The 21,764-nt window shown below is 35.7% G+C and overlaps 1 protein-coding gene across 7 annotated transcripts in view; it reads right to left on the bottom strand.

Moving 5' to 3' along the window:
- The window catches only part of LOC136029430 (uncharacterized), a 157,134-nt gene that overhangs the window by 118,986 nt on the left and 16,384 nt on the right, over positions 1-21,764 (bottom strand). For 2 of the 7 annotated variants that reach the window (XR_010618033.1, XR_010618032.1), the window contains exon 3: positions 13,033-13,467. The exons of the other annotated variants lie outside the window; for them this stretch is intronic. The gene's annotated coding sequence lies outside the window, so the exon portion shown is untranslated. Of the gene's footprint in view, positions 1-13,032; positions 13,468-21,764 lie in introns of those variants that run through there. 7 annotated transcript variants of the gene reach the window in all.

Genomic DNA, 21,764 nt, shown 5'->3' with positions numbered 1-21,764 from the left:
TGTTGGTTCCAAGTATATAAGTTATATAATATAAGTATGTCTTCGAAGATAAAATGACCCCTTACAGCCCCTGGGGAAAGGTTTTTAAGTTAAAAAAATTGATGTAAGCACACATTTTTCGGGTGGGTAGGAAGAAAGAATTTCCTGCTGGGAGGATTTTGCACGGGGATAATTTTCCTTGGAGAAGGAAGTTTCCAGGGGGTGAAATTTTCATGGGAAATTTTACGCTGGGTGAATTTAAAAGAATTCTACACAAAATTTCTTTACATGCCTTGCTTTCTGTTTAACGATTTAATTTTACGTGTGTAAATGTTAAGGGTAGTTGTTCGGGGTAAATTTTCGTCAGGATTGAATTGTCCAGAAGATATTTCTGTGGGGAGGGAGATTTTCCCATGGAGGTAAGCCAGATATTCTGGCGTCATTTAAAAACAATTCAAAATTAAATTTTTTTTAAAATAATTTTTTCAACTGAAAGTAAGGAGCAACATTAAAACTTAGAACGAACAGAAGTTCTTAGGCATATGAGGGTGGTTACCTCCATTCTCAACACTTTGCTCTTTACGCTAAAGTTGAAATGATTTCCAAATTCTTAAAAATGACTACCAAAACACAAAGGTCCTTTAATTAAAACAATAAATAACTTTTTTTAAAGTCCCGAAAAACTGTAGCGTGAAGAGCCAGGTGTTGAGGAGGGGACAACCCCCCTCATAAATTTAATAATTTCGTTTCGTTTTAAGAAGCAGCATTCCGTTCAGGGGAAATATTTCTAATTATAGCTGTTTTATACATCAGCTCCTAGGTACTCTTGCAATGCAAACAAAAGTTGAAGGCATATATTTAATCAAATTGCCCCTTATTAAGAAGTTATTCTATAAGTATGCGAACTTTCTAGTGAATTGCACTAATTATTAATAATCAAATATATATTTAGGATTATTCTTTGTTTTAAAGTTATCAATAGTTAGGCTCTTGTACTTTCGTTATTGACAGGGATCGTTATTTATTTACCATTAATTACTACGAAGAATTTTTTCTTTTTGCTCCAACCAAATCATAGAAAATCGTTTGTGGAAAACTACAGAGGTCACTCAGTTACAAATTAGAACACATATTTTCTTTATTAATAGTAGATGTAACTTGCGCCGTCCGGATAGCAAAACATCTTACCACGGTTTAGCTTTATATTTGTGGGCGAAAGTTGTTTCTTCATGGTGAAAATGATATTGACTTATGCAGGTTTTCCCGCTTTATTTTTGAGTACTAGAATCACTCCTTTTGAAGCCGTTGCTGTGCCAAAAACTGACCTAATAAAGTTGTTTCCTTTCCACCGTTTTGGCTCCATCTATCTTGACTACACTAAGTGCAATTTCACTTACTGCGAGGTCACAGATGGCGCATCGTCTACCAGTGGAAACAAACCGACACGAAGGAAACGTGGATGCCGGGCAGGGAAAAATGAAAGGAGACGTACAGGGTGTGCTATTTCGGTACTAACGACAAACCGTGACAATTGTGATTCACCAAAACAAGCGTTTGAGCGAAACCTGGTGAAAATCAAGATATCCAGAACATCTAAAATACTCAGTCTGAAGAGATTTGACCAAACCCCGTGTGCCTCATCCAGGACAGCCTGTCTGTTCTTAAGCCAATAGTGTCCCATAGGTCCACCATGCCGAATTTTCTCTTGGCTAACTGTCAATCCCTCTTTAACAAGATGGAAGACTTCGAAGGTCTGCTTCGTAGCAGCAACATAGCTTTTGCTACTGTGACGGAAAATTGGAAATTTAAGCTTTACTCTAAAGAGCGAGGTATTGACGAGAGGGGAACCCCTCATATACGTGATAAAAACATACGATTATAGAAGTTCGTTACGTAAGTTAATTCGTAAGTTACGTATATTTTTACTATTAAAAACTTTCGTATAAAATTAAAAGCTTTAGTTGCCTTTTAAATAACCAAAAAATTGGAGGGTAACTAGGCCTACTCCCTCGCTCCTTTTTTCTCAAAAGCGTCCGATCAAAACAATGAGAAAGCCATTTAGCCATAAAAATAAATTAATATGCAAATTTTGTTGTAATTATTCAAGTGCGGAGAACCAAAATCAAAACATGCATTAATTCAAAACGTTCAGAAATTAAATTAAAAAAAAACGTTTTTTTTAACTGAAAGTAAGGAGCGATATAAAAACTTGAAACGAACAGAAATTACTCTGCATATGAAACGGGCTGTCCCCTCCTCAACGTCCCGCTCTTTACGCTAAAGGTTTTTACTGTTTTGAAAAGTAGAGTTGAGAGGAAGAGTCAAACTAGCATAAAGAGCGAGGCGTTGAGGAGGGAACAGCCCCTTTCATATACGGAGTAATTTCTGTTCGTTTTAAGTCTTAATATCGCTCCTTACTTTCAGCTTAAAAAACTTTTTTTTATGTATCAAAAGAATTGGCTTTTTATGCTGATTTCAAACATATAGTTCAAATAAATGTAGCTTTATCCACCAAAGGTTACGAGCCTAAGAAAAGTTTCCTGATTATTGAAACAAGAGGGAACCACCCCCTAAAATTCAAGTGATCTTCACAACATCAGATTCAGCTTATCAGAGAGCCCTACTGTATAGGTTTTCAGCTCCTATCTGCAAAAATGTCTCTGTCATCAAAAGTTACGAGCCTGAGGAAATTTGCCTTATTTTGGAAAACAGGCGGAAACAACCCTTAAAAGTCGTAGAATCTTAACGAAAACCACACCATCGCATTCGGCGTACCAGAGAACCCTGTAGCAAAAATCAAGCTCCTACCTACAAAAATGTGGAATTTCGTATTTTTTGCCAGAAGACAAATCACGGGTGCATGTTTATTTTTTTTTTTTTTTTCTTTTCCCCAGAGGTCATCGTATCGACCAAGTGGTCCTAGAATGTCACGATAGGGCTCATTCTAACGGAAAGGAACAGTTCTAGTGCCCTTTTTAAGTGACCAAAAAAATTGGCCGGCACCTAGGCCCCCTCCCACGCTCTTTTTTTCCCAAAGTCAACGGATCAAAATTTTGAGATAGCCATTTTGTTCCACATAGTCCAAAATCATGATAACTATGTCTTTAGGAATGACTTACTCCCCCAAAATTCCTGGGGGAGGGGCTGCAATGTACAAACTTTGACCAGTGTTTACATACAGTAATGGTTATTGGGAAGTGTACAGACGTTTTCAGGGGGATTTGTTTGGTTTGGGGGGTGGGGTTGAGGGGAGGGGGCCACTTGTGAGGGGGCCAAGCGTGGAGGAACATGTCATGGGCGAAGAAACATTCAATGAAAAGGGCGCAGCATTTTCTAGCATTACTATAAAAAAACAATGAAAAAATAAACATGAAAACGTTTTTTCAATTGAAAGTAAGGATTAGCATTGAAACATAAAACGAACAGAGATTATTACGCATATGACGGGTTCTAAAAATACTTTAGCATAAAGAGCGAGGTATTTAGGAGGAGATAAATACCTCGCTCTTTATGCTAAAGTATTTTTTGTAATTTCAACTATTTATTCTACGGCCTTTCTGATTCAGGGGTCATTCTTAAAGAATTGGGAAAAAACTTATGATTTAATGTGAAGAGCGAGGTATTAACAAGGGTAAAAACCCTCTTGTATACATAATAAAAATATAAGAATATAAAAGTTTATTACGTAAGTTAATTCTTAAGTTACGTATATTTTTTACTAATAAAAACGTTCGTTAAAAATAAAAAGTTCTAGTTGCCTTTTTAAGCAGCCAAAAAATTGGAGGTCAACTAGGCCTCCTTCCCCATCCCTTATTTCTCAAAATCGTCTGATCAAAACTAAGAGGAAGCCATTTAGTCAAAAAAAGAATTAATATACAAATTTCATTTTAATAATTTATGTGCGGAGTGCCAAAATCAAACATAAACTAATTCAAAACATTCAGAAATTAAATTTAAAAAAACTAGTGTTTTAACTGAAAGTAAGGAGCGACATTAAAACTTAAAACGAACAGAAATTATTCCGTATATGAAATGGGTTGTCCCCTCCGCAATCCCTCGCTCTTTATGCTCAAGTTAGACTCTTTGCCACAATTCTACTTTTTAAAACAATTAAAAGCTTTAGCGTAAAGAGCGAGGGATTGCGGAGGGGACAACCCATTTCATATGCGGAGTAATTTCTGTTCGTTTTAAGTTTTGATGTCGCTCCTTACTTTCAGTTAAAAAAAACTATTTTTTATTTATTTAATCAGTAACAGAAAACAACTGTTTCACTTCAGCCAGCGGAAATAGGAGAAAGCTGAAGTGTTATTTACCCCCTAGAGGGGGCAGAGTCGAGACGGGTCTGTAAAAGATCGAAAGATTGGTGCAAATTAAATCAAGAGCAGTATTTACTTTAGTAGTTGGGACCTTTATAATCTGTTCTAAATTAAAAACATTACAGGTAGATTCAAGTTTTAAATTATTTGCGTCACCCATCAGGAAAATTCGTGCGTTTGGATATTCGGATAGTACAGAGTCAGCACCTGAATGTAATTTTTCAGTAAAATTTATTCTGTCAGCGGATCTCGGATTGGGAGAGTAATAAAAAATACACAGGACAATTGAATTGAAAGGACATGGCAAGACTTTAGGTCGAACAGACGCCCACATAATCTAATCAAAGGGAGCAAGACACGGAATTGAAATTTTATTTGAGTATATGTCATCACGGACAAAGGACAGAATTCCGCCCCCCTTCTTACCCAGAGGGTGGTTTACTGGTCTGAGTTTAATAAATTTTGAAAAAATGTTAATTTTTAACATGGGCAAATTTTGAGCTTGTATTTAAGTAATAAGTAATTTTATTACCAATAAACTTCCATTTATAAATAGAAATATCCCAAAGGGCTCAATGGCCCATTATTTGGGGAAAAAAATATAAATAAATATTAAGTATATTCAAACTTATAATATAATTGGGTTCTACTGACCAATCTCCACCCAAGTACAGCCGGTCTCCGCACCGCCTACATTAAAAAAAAAAAAAAATAAATAAACAAATCATCACCGAGGAACCAGCACTCACACCACCCAAATCTAAAAAACAAAAAAAACTTCTTTCTAAATAATTAAATCTAAATAATTAATCAATATAAGTAACTGATCAATAATGTAATTTGTTTTAATTTAATTCATTTTCATAAAAAATTCTTTAACTGTTTGAAAGATCCTAGGGTACAGGACCGTCGAATCCCAACAGGAATGGTGTTCCAGGCACACCCGACAGCAACTATCAGAACCAAGTCTGAGCGCAACGCAGGGGTGGATGGCACCAGCACATTATCCTGGTTCCTAGTTTCATAAGGACTGACATTTCTAGCAAGCTCAAGTTGCCCGGAAAACTTGATGGAAGGTCTCCACGGAAATATTGAAATTCAATCACAGAGAGGTGTAGCGAATGAATATCTTTTATCTTCAGAAGTTCAACAGAAAGATGGGTGGTAGACTGCAGAACTTCTAATGATTTCAGCTGGAGATTATGTAAAGGTATAAGTAAAGATGGAAGTGTAGACATCCACACTGACGAGCAGTAACATAAATAAGGGTAAATAAGAGATAAGTATAATAGACGAAGGACAGAGAAAGGAAAGACTCGTTTCAACTTCTAGGTAATTTCAAAGCCTCGTGAGACCTTTAACCTTATCGACTCAATATGCCGCTTGAAAGATAGGTTTTCATCTAGAAAATGATTTGTTCGTTTCCCCAAGGAAAGGAAGAAACCAGTCAGCTGGGTGGGATATGGATCCCCTCGATGTTCGAAACTCTGTCACAGTAGTGCAGCTTTTGCCTATGTGGGAGAATATAAGAAGAAACGATTCTTGTATATCAAACAGTTCGTGGTAACGAACTGTAGTAAGGAGCGACCCGGCTCAATAGTAACCAAAACTCTAAAAAATGGAATTTTGATACCAATAGCTACATCAAAAGAATCGCATTTTAATGCTGGTTTTAAATATATAAGTTTCATCAAGTTTAGTCTAACCCATCAAAAGTTACGAGCCTGAGAAAATTTGCGTTATTTTAGAAAATAGGGGGAAACGCCCCCTAAAAGTCATAGAATCTTAACGAAAATCACACCATCAGATTCAGCGTATCAGAGAACCCTACTGTAGAAGTTTCGAGCTCCTATCTACAAAAATGTGGAATTTTGCATTTTTTGCCAGAAGGCAGATCACGGATGCGTGTTTATTTGTTTTTTTGTTTTTTTTTTTTGTTTTTTCCCAGGGGTGATCGTATCGACCCAGTTGTCCTAGAATGTTGCAAGAGGGCTCATTCTAACGGAAATGAAAAGTTCTAGTGCCCTTTTTAAGTGACCAAAAAAATTGGAGGGCACCTAGGCCCCCTCCCACGCTAATTATTTTCCCAAAGTCAACGGATCAAAATTCTGAGATGGCCATTTTATTCAGCGTAGTCGAAAACCCTTATAACTATGTCTTTGGGGAAGAGTTACTCCCCCACAGTCCCCGTGGGAGGGGCAACAAGTTACAAACTTTGACCTGTGCTTACATATAGTAATGGTTATTGGGAAGTATACAGGCGTTTTCAGGAGGATTTTTTTGGTTTGGGGGAGGGGTTGAGAAGAGGGGGATATACTGGGGGAACTTTCCTTCGAGAATTTGTAATGGGAGAAGAAAATTTCCATGAAGGGAGAGCAGGATTTACTAGCATTATTAAAAAAAAAAAAACAATTAAAAAATAAAAGTGAAAAAGCTTTTTCAGCTGGAAGTAAGGAACAGCAATAAAACTTAAAACAAACAGAAATTATTACCCATATGAGGGGCTCACCTCCTTCTAATACCTCGCTCTTTACGCTAAAGTATTTTCGGTAATTTCAACTACTTATTCTACGGCTTTTGTGATTCAGGGGGTCATTCTTAATGAATTGGGATAAAATTTAAGCTTTAGTGTAAAGAGCGAGGTACTGACGATAGGGCGAATTCCCTCATATATGTAATAAAAACATGAGAATACAAAAGTTCTTTACGTAAGCTAATTTATAAGTTACGTAAATCTTTTACCAATAAAAAGATTCGTAAAAAATTAAAAGTTCTAGTTGCCTTTTTAATTAACCAAAAAATCGGGGGGCAACTAGGCTTCGTCCCCGCTCTTTTTTTCTCAAAATCATTCGATCAAAATTATGAGAAAAAATATGCAAATTTCGTTTTGATTATTCCTCTGCGGAGAACCAAAATCAAAACATGCATTGATTCAAAAACGTTCAGAAATTAAATAAAAAAAACAAGTTTTTTCAACTGAAAGTAAGGAGTGACATCAAAACTTAAAACGCACAGAAATTACTTCGTATATGAAAGAGGCTGCTTCCTCATCAACGCCCCGCTCTTTACGCTAAAGTTTTTTACTGTTTTAGAAAGAAGAATTGAGAGAAAGAGTCAAACTTTAGCGTAAAGAGCGGGGCGTTGATGAGGAGGCAGCCTCTTTCATATACGAAGTAATTTCTGTGCGTTTTAAGTTTTGATGTCACTCCTTACTTTCAGTTGAAAAAACTTGTTTTTTTTATTTAATATAATAGCAATAATAGAATAATAGCAAGTACATCTTATCTATATATTTTTGAAAGTGTGTCTAATTCATTAAGTTTTTCAAAGTTAAGGCTCTCAGCATTGCTCAACAAAAGTGTGGGGAATTGAAAACGATTTGTGATGGTACCGTTTTTAGACTTCACTTTTTTTTATTTCACAGATGAGGTTAGCAGTTCTATTGGGATTCGTGTCAGGGGCTAAGCTCGTGTAGTCTAAACAAGGGGCGAGGGATCATATACATATTTTTCATATGCAAGGGTAATTAAATGGGAAGGCACTAGCGGAAAATCTAAACAGCAGTAACCAAGTAGCGTTTGATTTGGGGTGAACTGGAGGAGTCAAGAGAGATGAGGTTATTTTCCCAAGAATATGGTACGAAGAGTCCTAGTTGAGTGGATTCACAACGGAGCAAACAAGGATGGGTGCCGGAAAGCAGGTGGCAGGATGGTTGGGAGGGTGAGTGGGCTTATTTTGGAAAGAGAAGAAAGAGGGTATGGATGTTGGGATATCCTTTGGATAGGTGTTCCATTGGAAAGGACAGGTTTAATTAGCAGTTGGCTTGACGGGTTTCTTGTATGCGAGCTATAGTCTATCAAAATGTTCAATACAATTAGGAGAATAAAGATGGCTTTTGGGCAGCTCAGTTTTGCACAGCCAAAACATCTTCCACTTGGATTTTTTTTTACAAATATCAACATGGGGATATTAAATTTGATTGGTAGAGAACATCAAGGGTTTAGAACATATTGTCTTGCAGGGTACATCTTGACTTCATCTAAGAAATACTGACCATCATCCTTTATAGTCCAGGTGCTAGCTGGCTTCAAAGTTTCATAGTTAAAAGGTTTTCCTCTATCAGTGAGTGAGAGTAACTTGTAAAAGGCAATATACAATCAGTGTCATCTTCAGATGCTTCTAATTAGTTTCTATTGGTGAGTTGTTATATGCATCTGAGAACAAGAAAAATTTGTATCCTTCTCTATCACACAAACAATTTCTTGTAATCAGAATTCATAGAGCGTCTTTATCTTCAGTGGCCAAGGGTTGAATACTTGTCCTAATTGATATACATTTGTTTGTTTTTGATACATTTGGCGGTAGAAAAATTTGTCTTCAGGCTTATGGTTACATAATGAGTAATTTCCCTGCTACAAAATTGATCTATGGAATAAACTATTATTTTCAAAATCTTCACGTATATTATTGTTATAGAAACAAGTAAGGATGTTAAGTTTTTTTGTAAGTTTATCCTGAAAACTTTTAATAAATTTCTACTTTTTCTGGAAAATTTGAAAACGGCGAATGCCATTTTTTCTCACTTTGGTTTTTATTGTGACTGGCACCTGTTGTCTCAAAGCCGATATAGGCCATAAGCTTGTTTGTTAATGCAACTAGTTGTTTAATACTTTAATCACCTACTTGCGTGTTTAAATAATTGCCTATCACTGGTTCTTCTTTGGACTATTTTCTTCTTCTGTATTAAATAGATAAAAATTCATGAAAAATAAACAGAACACACCTTAAAGTGTCAAGAATATCTAATTAAAAAAATATAATTAGATGTCAAGCTAATTAAACATTGGACAATTAGATGGACATCTAATTTAACATTTTCGCCCCTTGAACGTATCTTAGGTCTATTCATGCCTGATAACCGCGATTTTCTGAGATTTACAGTCTTTGAGTTGTTTGAAAAATATGAAGTTTTAAGGCAGTATTACATTTTTGTCAGTGTTACCTTGTTGAACTGTCAAAATAAGTAATCAAAATAAATTATTTAAATTTGACAATGCTTTTTATCTGTGAAAATATTAACATTTTGTGTTTAGATCATTTTTCACATACTTCTGTTTTAATTTTTTTTTCAATTTGTTGCCTGCTACCTCCCAAAACTATACAGATTTTGTGAAGTCTTTGCGTCGGGCTAACCACTCTTAGGTGAGTGGTTAGCATGTTGAACTTCAAATCGCTTGTCTGTTAGGACACGGCTTCGAGTCCTAATATCTCTGGATATTTGATTTGGAATAGAGGCCATTGGTACGACTCTACAAGCTCAGCCAGCGTCGGTCCAGCTGTATATGGGTACCTGTAAAAATCTGGGGAAGGTAAACAAGAAGGGTGTGCAAAATTATGGGATAACCCCCCCCCCCCCCCCCATTGCAAGTCCTGGCTGAAAGGCTATGGAACAGAGGTCAGCAACACCGGTAGAGACTGTAGCTGCATGTAAGTCTAATGCCGTATTCTTTAACTTTTACCTAAGAATTTTGCTATTACTCAGTAGTCGAGGTTCCGCTCTATCCATCTATCAAATTAAAACTGAATAAGAACATTTCATGTTTTGTCTAATTCCCTCTTCTTCAGTCCTTGGCAAATCTTCCTTTTAACATCCATGGTCAGACATTATTCTCTGTCACTACATATGGCAAACTTAATAAATTTCATTTGTGGTCGGAGAAATAAATTCTGTTCATATCAAGAACGAAGTGGGGTCGCTATAATGCATCTATATCAGGCATTGTTATTGGATCTTTCAACTATGCAGAATAAAATAACTATCTCAAAATTTTCATCAGATAAATATGGGGGAAAGGGTTAGCTTGGCAAGCAACATATTAACTCTTGTCCTCAGGGTAAATAATTAATTTGCCATATTACATACTAACTCGATTGCCTTAAATCACTCTTGCAAGCAATGAGGATGAATCCTGTAGATACTGGTCACTTACGATGAGGGCTCAGCTTATTGGGCCAACCACATAGTTGGGGAAAACATTGTTCTTTACCCTGCTATTTACAGGTTTCTGATAGAGATTCAGGGGCGTACTATCACGTTCTTGAAGAACTATCTATCTGGAAAAGGTTTGGGATCATATCCTGGTCACAAATGAATGTCACACTTCTGAGTTCTCTTGTCACCCAATTTCCAATGATCCTCTTTTCGAAATTGAAAATCTTGGATTACTAATTGGCTCTCAAGGGGAACAATAACAATAATTTAGAAGTCTCTAACTTCCGAAATCTGATTAAAACAAAATATATAGATTCCTTTAAGTTTAAAAAAACGTGGGGCGTAGCACATTATACCAAAGAGACTGGGAAACTCATTAGAATTAGATCTTAGATAATTTAAAATTGAGAAAATTCCCTAGCACCACTAACATTGCAGCGTCTGGCGACATCTTTAAAAGAATAAAAAAACATCAAAGCCAGCTGGATAATTGACAGAACTAATTAGTAGTGTTACAGGATCAAAGCTAAAATTTCTCTTGAAGTAATATCTAATCGGCATTGCTTTTTAAAGTTATTTCATGTCAAAAGTTTAAGTCCTTGTCGGCCAACCGTCTAGCGCCAAACGAAAAACAGTTCGTACCTGATTGGGATGGGAGGATGTCATAAGGAAATATTTAAAGGAAATGGGGAATCCCTGGGAGGATGTAGAGGGAAGCGTTGAATAAATTGGGATGGGAGAGGAGTGTTCGTACCTGGGTTGGCATCAAGCGGCTTGGTGCTGCAGTGAGATGTTAGCAGTAGTAGTATTTCATGTCAAAATCAAATCTTCGCTAAGTAAGTCTGGATTAGCGTGGAAAAATCTTGGCAGGGCTAAGTAGGCTTTTCAACTTTGAGCATGCAATTCGCTTCCTGACATTATGCCACTTCCTTTACTCTCTCCAACATTTAATGTATCCAAAATAAGAAACGTGGTCAATCACAATAGTTTAGATGGCGCTAATGATTTTCAGTTTTCCAAGGGAAAGAAAGGGTTTCCCCCTTGTAAAAAAAAAAACTTTTGTGAACTACGAATACAGTGTACAGAAACCGTACCCCCTCCACCTTGGATACGGCCTCGCCTGACAATTTTATAATCTTTAGTTGTCATCCTTGGAGATTAATAAATTTGTAATGTTTGATTTTTTCATACGAAAATCTATGTAAAATTTAACTAATTAGCTTCGCTTATTCATTTATTTGGCTCAATGTGGGTACAAAGACAAAAATTCATTGTCCTAAAAACTTCATAACCTGAAACGACGAAAAGAAAATACAAGAAAATCCTTATTCTCAGCCAGCTAAGATGGGTTAAACTGGCAAAAAAGTATTTCTGTTTTGATGACCTTGCTAATTTAAAGTGTACCTAATCTTTTAATTTTCTCTATGTGGTCTAATCGATTGTCTCAAGGCGATTTGTTTTAAATCCAGTATGTATGCATGCAGGAGGAGAGGGTCTTTGGGACCATGTAACGTCGAAGTACCAAGATGTTAAAAATTCTTATTTGTTACCTATAACAAATAAAACATACATATGAAAATACATATTACATATGAAAATATATTCCCTCCCAAGGACACCTTATACTTATTGCTCCAAAACACTTATTCTCCTTATGAGCCTTTGTGTTGGGTTGGTGCCTCTGATTTATCAGTCTTTTTTTATTTTTCATATTTGGTAAATGACGACTTATACTTACTTACGATATGACTGCCTGTCCATGGATTATTCTTTATGGTTGATTGTGTATGGCTATGCTGTTTGACCTATGTGATTGTATGGATGATTAGGGTTAAGGCCTCATTCAAGAACTGATCTATATTAATTAAAAATGTAGGAACAGTCTTTCTTTTCTCCTTCTGTCTTCTTTTTTTTATGTGTTTGTGCTGTTGCATTGGTGATTTCTTTTTATAATTCATTGGGTCCTCTTCTGTATTACTATCACCCATTCCGAAGTTAATTTTTAAAAACATTAATAAAAAAAGGCTTAAAGAAATAAATAAAAAAAATTCATATAAATTAGAAAGAAAAATTTTGCACCAATTGATAATGGTAAAATTAATAATGTAATAATTACACCCCTCTCCCCTCTCTCACAGTCCAAGTTTTCAGCTTGGTCGGTCAACTTTGAACATGCGTCATTGCTGGCTGATGGCTAAAAGTTGACGATTTACTTCATATTCCCAAAAATGATAATTTGCATCTTTGTTACTATTTGATAAAGCTAACTAATGTTATAATACATGTTTGTTTGACCCTATTTTTAGTCATTAAATGGTCTTACTCTTTTGATGCCAAACTTTTAACAACACTCTCTTTTAATGGTCTCTTTTTAGCAATATCCAAGAGTATGTTTTAGAATATTCTTAGGTTTCCAGAAATATTCCAATTAGAAGTGACCGGTTTTCCAGCTTTGAACTCACTTCCGGAGCATAAATCTACTCCTCTAAGTTATAAAACTTAAAATTGAAAGAATCGCTTCAACAATTATATTTAAACTATTGTTCTATTTTATCGTTTTGTAATTATCATTCTATTAATTTAGCGCAAAGATGCGATACTTCTTTTTGTAATAATACTAATAAAAAAAACATTCCAGGACTATGATTTTGAGCAAGATAACCTTTACAATTGACTCAATGATTTTGTCAGGGTTCCTTAAATAATTCTTTTCTTTAGGATCGGCAAGTAGGGAGTACACGATAATCTGCATTAAGATTTTTATTAAGATGAATAGAATAAAATGTCCGTGACTCTTTTGTTTCTTTGTTTCTTGACTCAGGATGCGGCTCCTTGGCTGAGGCGGAGAGGTTACACAAGTAGTAGATGAGCTTCGATGAGCAGTAAATCCGTTTAGCAAGGGATGAGCAAAAAAATATAATAGATTTAAAAATGTTCAGGGTTTCATTTCTTTTAAAATACGAGAAAGGAAGATAAAGAAAAACAACAGTTTTATTGAAATTAACTTTACTTAAGGTTGAGAACCCTTGGTTTTTATTTAAACTTTACGATTATTAGGGGCCACATCTGCTGCAACGCCTTTTTCTGTGAAAATAAAGGCTATCACACAAAAAGACGGCAACAGTATACAGGCCTCACAGATTTAATTTCGGAATTCACAGCTCAGCTCTTAATTTCAACCTAGAAAAGAAAAAGGACATTAATGGTTTGAAGATAAAAGATAGTCTTACATTCAAAAGGTTCTTGGACTATTTTTGACGTAACACCTTAAATTAGGTATTTTCTTCTTGCACCACACTGCCTATCTATGACGAACAAATAAATTTTCAAGTGGGGATAAATCCATTTATTTAAACAGTGAAAAAAAAAAACAGGTACTAAAGTTCAGATATTTCTATCACATATATACAGCGATCGTCATCAGTAGAATTACTACTGACGAGTCAGTAATCGATAATCAGTAGAATAAATCTACTGATGACGATCGCTGTATATGTTAATATCTAGCTTAGATCACTCTGTTTTGTCCGTTTTGTGCTTTATCAACAGGTTTAATTGAATCTACCTCCTAGGAACTATCTCCCTCTTCTGTGAGCAAGTAAGATAAATTAGAAAATTAGACTATTACATTAGTTAGCATTACAAAATAATAACAAAGATGTGAAAGATCATTTTTGGGAATATGAAGTAAATCGTTAACTTGGTTTTGAGCCATCAGCCAGCAATGACACATATTCAAAGTTGACTGACGAAGCTGAAACTTGGACTGTGAGAGAGGGGTGTAATTATTATAGTATTAATTTTAGCACAATCAATGGCTGCAAATTTTCTATTTATGTTAATTTTTTTAGTAATTAGTTTAAGCTTTTTTATATTTTTTTATTATTAATATTCGTAAAAGTTAGTTTCGGAATGGGTGATAGTAATACAGAAGAGAATCCAATAAATTATATATATATATATGTGTTTTGGAGCAATAAAGATGTCCTTGGGAGGGGGTATGTTTTCATATGTAATATATGTTTTTATATGTATATTTTTATTTGTTATAGGTAAAAAATAAAATTTTTTAACATCTTGGTACTTCGACGTTACATGTTCCCAAAGACCCTATCCCCCTGCATGCATACATACCTGATTTAAAACACATCGCCTTGATACAATCGTTTACACCACATAGAGTAAATTAAAGGATTAGGTACATTTTAAATTAGCAAGTTCATCAAAACAGAAATACTTCTTAGCCCGTTTAACCCATCTTAGAAATATAGCTATCTATGGTCAGACACTATGTTCTATCTCTATACATTACAAACTAACCGGGATGAAAACTGGGTAATGTCTCGAGTGTTTCTCATATAATACTCAAGTAAATTAAACTTTTCTAGACTACCTTCGGATAGCCTTGCCAGCCAAGGCAAGCTCTGCGTTCGGACGACTCCTGAGAGCAGTCTTCCACAAACCGCAAATTCACTGCAATACCAAAGCCCGAATTTACAACGCTACAGTCTCAAGCATCATGCTGTACTCATCTGAAACATGACCGATAGCCTCTACACAGCTAAGAAGGGTCGATGTTGTTCAGACTAGACACCTGCGTCGAGTCGAAGGCTTCAAATGGTATGACAAGATCCGCAATACTGATATCCTGAAGACCTTCAAGCTGGCAAGCCTCTCTACCCAATTAGGAGGCCGCTCTCTAAGGTGGTATGACCACCTAATCCGTCTCTCACTAAGAATCCCCCCCCCCGCAGGGATCATCTCGGACTTCAATCCCTCGGAAAATGGCTAGAAAGACCCTCGAGGAAGGCCGCACACTAGATGGGATGATGTAATAAACCAACGGCTACTCAATCGCAACATCAACCCAAATAATGCCCCATCCTTAGCCCTGGACAGGGCTACATGGAGAAGACTGATGGTGTTGTCAACCAGTTCCCTCTACGCTGGCGACCCTGCTGAGAAGAAGCGATAAGTCAGGTAAGTTGAGCCTTAGGCATACTTTCAGACGGAAAAAAAACTTTTATTTTATTTCAAATCGTTTTTTAAAAATACCAGGAAATCCAGCTCCACCTCCATGGAAAATTATTCCTCTCCCCAGAAAAATCGTCTAGACCATTCAATACTATTAAAAATTTATCCCGGACAATTGCCCTTAATATCTCCACGCGTAAGATTGGGTTTACAAAGAGAAACTAAAAATGAATAAAAATAATTTTGTTTAGGAATTTCGGCCAATCATCCCAGTGTAAAATTTCCCCTTGGAATTTTATACCACGGAAACATGCTTCCCAATGGAAAGTTGTTCCTGCGGAAAATCCTCCGGCGGAAAATTAAATCCTTTACCCGAAAAAAGAATGCATACTTCCAAATAGCAGATATATACGTAAACAATGAGAAAATTTTATATTTTCAAAACCTTTCCCCAGGGGCTGTGGGAGGTCAAATTAACTCCAAAGACAAAGTTATTGGGTCTTTCAACTATGCTGAACAAAATGGCTACGGTATCTCTAAATTCTGATCAAGCGATTTTTTTTCTGATCAAACATTTCCCAATAACCATAATTATATGTAAACACTGGTTGAAGTTTGTAATTTGCATCCCCTCTCCCAGGGACTGTGGGGGAGTAAGTCATTTCCAAAGACATAGTTGTTATGGTTTTTGACTATGCGGAACAAAATGGCTATCTCAAAATTTTGATCCGTTGAATTTGGAGTAAAATGACCGTGGGAGGGGGCCTATGTGCCCTCCAATTTTTTGGTCACTTATATAGGGCGCTAGAACTTTTCATTTCCGTTAGAATGAGCCTTCTTGTGACATTCTAGGACCACTTGGTCGATACGATGACCCCTGGGAAAAACACACAAAAAAACAAATAAACACGCACCCGTGATTTGTCTTCAGAAAAAAAAACGAAAGTCGACATTTTTGTAGATAGGGGCTTGAAAATTCTGCTATAGGGTTCTTTGATACGCCGAATGCGATGGTTTGATTTTCGTTAAGATTCTATAACTTTAAGGGGGTGTTTTCCCCTATTTTCTAAAATAAGGCAAATTTTCTCAGGCTCGTCACTTTTGATGACAAAGACTAAATTTGATGAAACTTATATATTTAAAATCAGCATAAAAATCCGATTTTTTTAATGTATTATTTAGCATCAAAATTCCGTTTTTTAGAGTTTCGTTTACTATTGAGCCAGGTCGCTCCTTACTACAGTTCGTTACCACGAACTGTTTGATAATAACAAGACCTTTTCACCAAAATTAGTATTCATCCCCAATATTTTAGGTTCATTCAAATTTATCCAAAACTGAACTGACAAATTTAAACGTTGGACGGTACTAGTCAACGTACATTTACTGATTAACACATATTAAAAGCAATTAACCAGGGATTTAAGGGACCAATACCTCAAATTATATCTTGGTTAGTCCTGGGTGTGATTTGGAAAATAATCAAAAATGGAATAATAAAAGAGCTTTCCATTGAAAGGAAGGAACAGATTTGAAACCAATTTGAACAGATTATTTTTCATATGAAGGAGGCTGTCTCCTCTTTAGCGTCTTACTATTTATTTTGAAGTCTGGCTTTTTTCCACCGTTTTAAAGAAAATTTGCAAATGGAAAAAAAAGATTTTTCAAAGCACTAGAAAACGTTTGTGTAATGAGCAAAGTGTAGAGAGGGGCAGCAGTTTGTGGTAACAAACTGCAAGTAAGGAGTGACCGGCTCAATAGTAACCATAACTCTATAAAACGGAATTTTGATACCAATAGATACATAAAAAGAATTGGCTTCTTATGTTGGTTCAAAATATATAAGTTATATAATATAAGTATGTCTTCGAAGATAAAATGACCCCCTACAGCCCCTGGGGAAAGGTTTTTAAGTTAAAAAATTTGAGTGTTGTTTACTTATAGTATTTGTTATTGGGATGTAAGCATACATTTTTCGGATGGGTAGGAAGAAAGAATTTCCTGCTGGGAGGATTTTGCACGGGGATAATTTTTCTTGGAGAAGGAAGCTTCCAGGGGGTGAAATTTTCATGGGAAATTTTACGCTGGGTGAATTTAAGATAATTCCTACACAAAATTTCTTTACATGTCTTGCTTTCTGTTTAACGATTCAATTTTAGTGTGTAGATGTTAAGGGTAGTTGTTCAGGGTAAATTTTCGTCAGGATTGAATTGTTCAGAAGATATTTCTGTGGGGAGGGAGATTTTCCCATGGAGGTAAGCCAGATATTCTGGCGTCATTTAAAAACAATTCGAAATTAAATTTTTTTAAAAATAATTTTTTCAACTGAAAGTAAGGAGCAACATTAAAACTTAGAACGAGCAGAAGTTCTTAGGCATATGAGGGTGGTTACCTCCATTCTCAACACTTTGCTCTTTACGCTAAAGTTGAAATGATTTCCAAATTCTTTAAAAATGACTACCGAAACACAAAGGTCCTTTAATTAAAACAATAAATAACTTTTTTTAAAGTCCCGAAAAACTGTAGCGTGAAGAGCCGGGTGTTGAGGAGGGGACAACCCCCCTCATAAATTTAATAATTTCTGTTCGTTTTAATAAGCAGCATTCCGTTCAGGGGAAATATTTCTAATTATAGCTGCTTTATACATCAACTCATAGGTACTCTTGCAATGCAAGCAAAAGTTGAAGGCATATATTTAATCAAATTGCCCCTTATTAAGAAGTTTTCTATAGTATGCGAACTTTCTAGTGAATTGCACTAATTATTAATAATCAAATACATATTTAGGATTATTCTTTGTTTTAACGTTATCAATAGTTAGGCTCTTGTACTTTCGTTATTGACAGGGATCGTTATTTATTTACCATTAATTACTACGAAGAATTTTTTCTTTTTGCTCCAACCGAATCATAGAAAATCGTTTGTGGAAAACTACAAAGAGGTCACTCAGTTACAAATTAGAACACATATTTTCTTTATTAATAGTAGATGTCACTTGCGCCGTCCGGATAGCAAAACATCTTACCACGGTTTAGCTTTATATTTGTGGGCGAAAGTTGTTTCTTCATGGTGAAAATGATATTGACTTATGCAGGTTTTTCCGCTTTATTTTTGAGTACTAGAATCACTCCTTTTGAAGCCATAACTGTGCCAAAAACTGACCTAATAAAGTTGTGTTTCCTTTCCACCGTTTTGGCTCCATCTATCTTGACTACACTAAGTGCCACTTACTGCGTGAAGTCACAGATGGCGCATCGTCTACCAGTGGAAACAAACCGACACGAAGGAAACGTGGATGCCGGGCAGGGAAAAATGAAAGGAGAAGAAGTACAGGGTGTGCTATTTCGGTACTAACGACAAACCGTGACAATTGTGATTCGCCAAAACAAGCGTTTGAGCGAAACCTGGTGAAAATCAATATATCCAGAACATCTAAAATACCCAGTCTGAAGAGATTTGACCAAACCTGGTGTGCCCCATCCAGGACAGCCTGTCTGTTCTTAAGCCAATAGTGTCCCATAGGTCCACCATTCCGAATTTTCTCTTGGCTAACTGTCAATCCCTCTTTAACAAGATGGAAGACTTCGAAGGCCTGTTTCGTAGCAGCAACATAGCTTTTGCTACTGTGACGGATATTTGGAAATTTAAGCTTTACTGTAAAGAGCGAGGTATTGACGAGAGGGGAACCCCTCATATACGTGATAAAAACATACGATTATAGAAGTTCGTTACGTAAGTTAATTCGTAAGTTATGCATATTTTTACTATTAAAAACTTTCGTAAAAAATTAAAAGCTTTAGTTGTCTTTTAAATAACCAAAAAATTGGAGGGTAACTAGGCCTACTCCCTTGCTCCTTTTTTCTCAAAAACATCCGATCAAAACTATTAGAAAGCCATTTAGCCATAAAAATAAATTAATATGCAAATTTCGTTGTAATTATTCAAGTGCGGAGAACCACAATCAAAACATGCATTAATTCAAAACGTTCAGAAATTAAATAAATAAAAAAAGTTTTTTTTAACTGAAAGTAAGGAGCGATATTAAAACTCAAAACGAACAGAAATCACTCCGTATATGAAACGGGCTGTCCCCTCCTCAACGTTCCGCTCTTTACGCTAAAAGTTTTTACTGTTTTAAAAAGTAGAGTTGAGAGAAAGAGTCAAACTAGCATAAGGAGCGAGGCGTTGAGGAGGGAACAGCCCCTTTCATATACGGAGTAATTTCTGTTTGTTTTAAGTTTTAATATCGCTCCTTACTTTCAGCTTAAAAAACTTTTTTTTATATATCAAAAGAATTGGCTTTTTATGCTGATTTCAAACATATAGTTCAATTAAATGTAGCTTTATCCACCAAAGGTTACAAGCCTAAGAAAAGTTTCCTGATTATTGAAAAAAGAAGGAAACACCCCCTAAAATTCAAGTGATCTTCACACCATCAGATTCAGCTTATCAGAGAATCCTACTGTATAGGTTTTCAGCTTTTATCTGCAAAAATGTGGAACTTTGTATTTTTTTGCCAGAAGAAAGAATGAACACGGGTGTGTATTTATTTGTTTTTTTTTCAGGGGGGATCGTATCAACACAGTGGTCCTAGAAAACCAGAAGAGTGCTCATTCGATTTTACATTAAAAGTTATAGTACCCCTTTAAGTGACCAAAAAATGGGAGGGCAACTAGGCCCCCTTTTTTCCAAAATAGTCTGAACAAATTTTCAAGATCGCTATTTTGGTCATCGTAGCTGAAAGGCCCAATAACTATGCCTTTGGATATAACCATAACCCGTCAAAGCCCGAGGCGAAAGGGTGTTAAGCTATAAAATTTGTCCATTGTTTAGGCATAGCATTTGTTATTGGGATGCATGCATATATTTTCGGGTGGGAGCAATGACAATTTTCAACTTTTTTTTTTCCAAGGGGGAATTTTCCATGGGGAGAAAAGTTTCCAGGGAGTGAACTTGTTAGTGGAAATTATACACTTCAGGACATTGCCTTAATTCTTATATGTCTTGCTTTCTCTTGTCCGTTTCAATTTTACGCACAGAGTGGTTCAGAGTAATTGTCTAGCGTAAATTTTCACGGATTGAATTGTCAAGAGGATATTTTCATGGAGAGGGGTTTTTTTCTTGCACGTGGGGCCAGATTTCCTGGAATTATTTAAAAAACAGTAATAAATTAAGAGCAACATTTAAACTAAAAGTAAGAAATAACATTAAAACTTAATACGAAAAAAATTTATTATGTATATGCAGGGGGTTACCCCCTCCTCAACACCTCATTCTTTACGCTATGTTTGAATTTTTTCAAACATATTATTTCTATGACAAATATCTGTTAATTTTACTTCGGAGGTCTAGGATGTATCAAATTCCTTTGTAAGTTCTGAAAGGTCAAGGTTTTCGATTAGGTACCAAATACCCTTAATTGCTAACAATTATAAGCTGAATGATAAAATTCTGTTTGATCCATCCCAATAATCTAAGCTAAATTTAAAAAAGCAAATATTCAAGATTGCTTTGTTAAAATTTTGATTATTCACCATTGATGATGGAAAATTAAATTATTTGATCTTCTTATTTGTGTGCTTTTGATTTACTTATTCTTGTTACTTCTCTTTTATAATTTTTTTTTTCTATTTTGTTTGCCTTTTGCCGTGTAAAATTTTGGAGTCATTATTATGATGTGATGTTGATGTTTTTTCTATGCTTTTGCACTGGCCCAGCCTTACGAGCTCTGCCCTCTGTTGGGGTATAATAATATCGTTTTTGTATTTTTTGTTGTTTAAAGAAAAAAATAAAAACTTAAAACGAACAAAAATTACTATCTATATGCAGGGGGTTACCCCCTCCTCAACACCTCGTTCCGTACACTAATCTTTGAATTTTTTCCCAACTTTTTAAGAGTTACTTCTGAAACAAAAGGGTCATTTTATTAGAACAACAAGGCGCTTTTTTGAAAGTACTAAAATGTTTATCGTAAAGAGTGAGGTGTTGAGGAGGGGGCAACCCCCTTCATATACGTAATAATTTCAGTATGTTTGAAGTTAATAATGTGTCTCCTTATTTTCATTTGAAAAAACTTGCTTTTTTATATTTAATTCTAGTGAAGACGAATTAACACGCAATTCAAAAACAACTAGTGTCTTTGAGTCCCATACATGTGAAGATTACCTAAAAAATCCAGGAAGTATCCAGTATCCAGGAAGTTCCCATTTCCCTTAAATCTTTATTTATGACATCCTCTCAACCCAGACAAGGACGATATGCATTCTCTGTAGCCCCAGACAGTTGGCCAAAAAGGAAAATCTTCGGTAATCTGTCATCCTTCATCCGTAGAACGTGACCTAGCCATCTCAACCTTTCTTTCATTATAGTCCTAGAAAGCGGGATTGAACCACGTTTTTCGTACAACCTACTGTTTGAAATACGGTTAGTCATCCGGGTACCCAGAACAATCCGTAGGCAATTCCTCTGGAAAACACCAAGTAAATTATAATCTGATTTTCGGA

This window comes from Artemia franciscana, chromosome 7, assembly GCF_032884065.1.
Source record: "Artemia franciscana chromosome 7, ASM3288406v1, whole genome shotgun sequence".
In the NCBI taxonomy this organism is placed as follows: domain Eukaryota; kingdom Metazoa; phylum Arthropoda; class Branchiopoda; order Anostraca; family Artemiidae; genus Artemia; species Artemia franciscana.
Note: the sequence above shows the minus strand (reverse complement) of the source record. Positions and strands in the feature narration are given on the sequence as shown.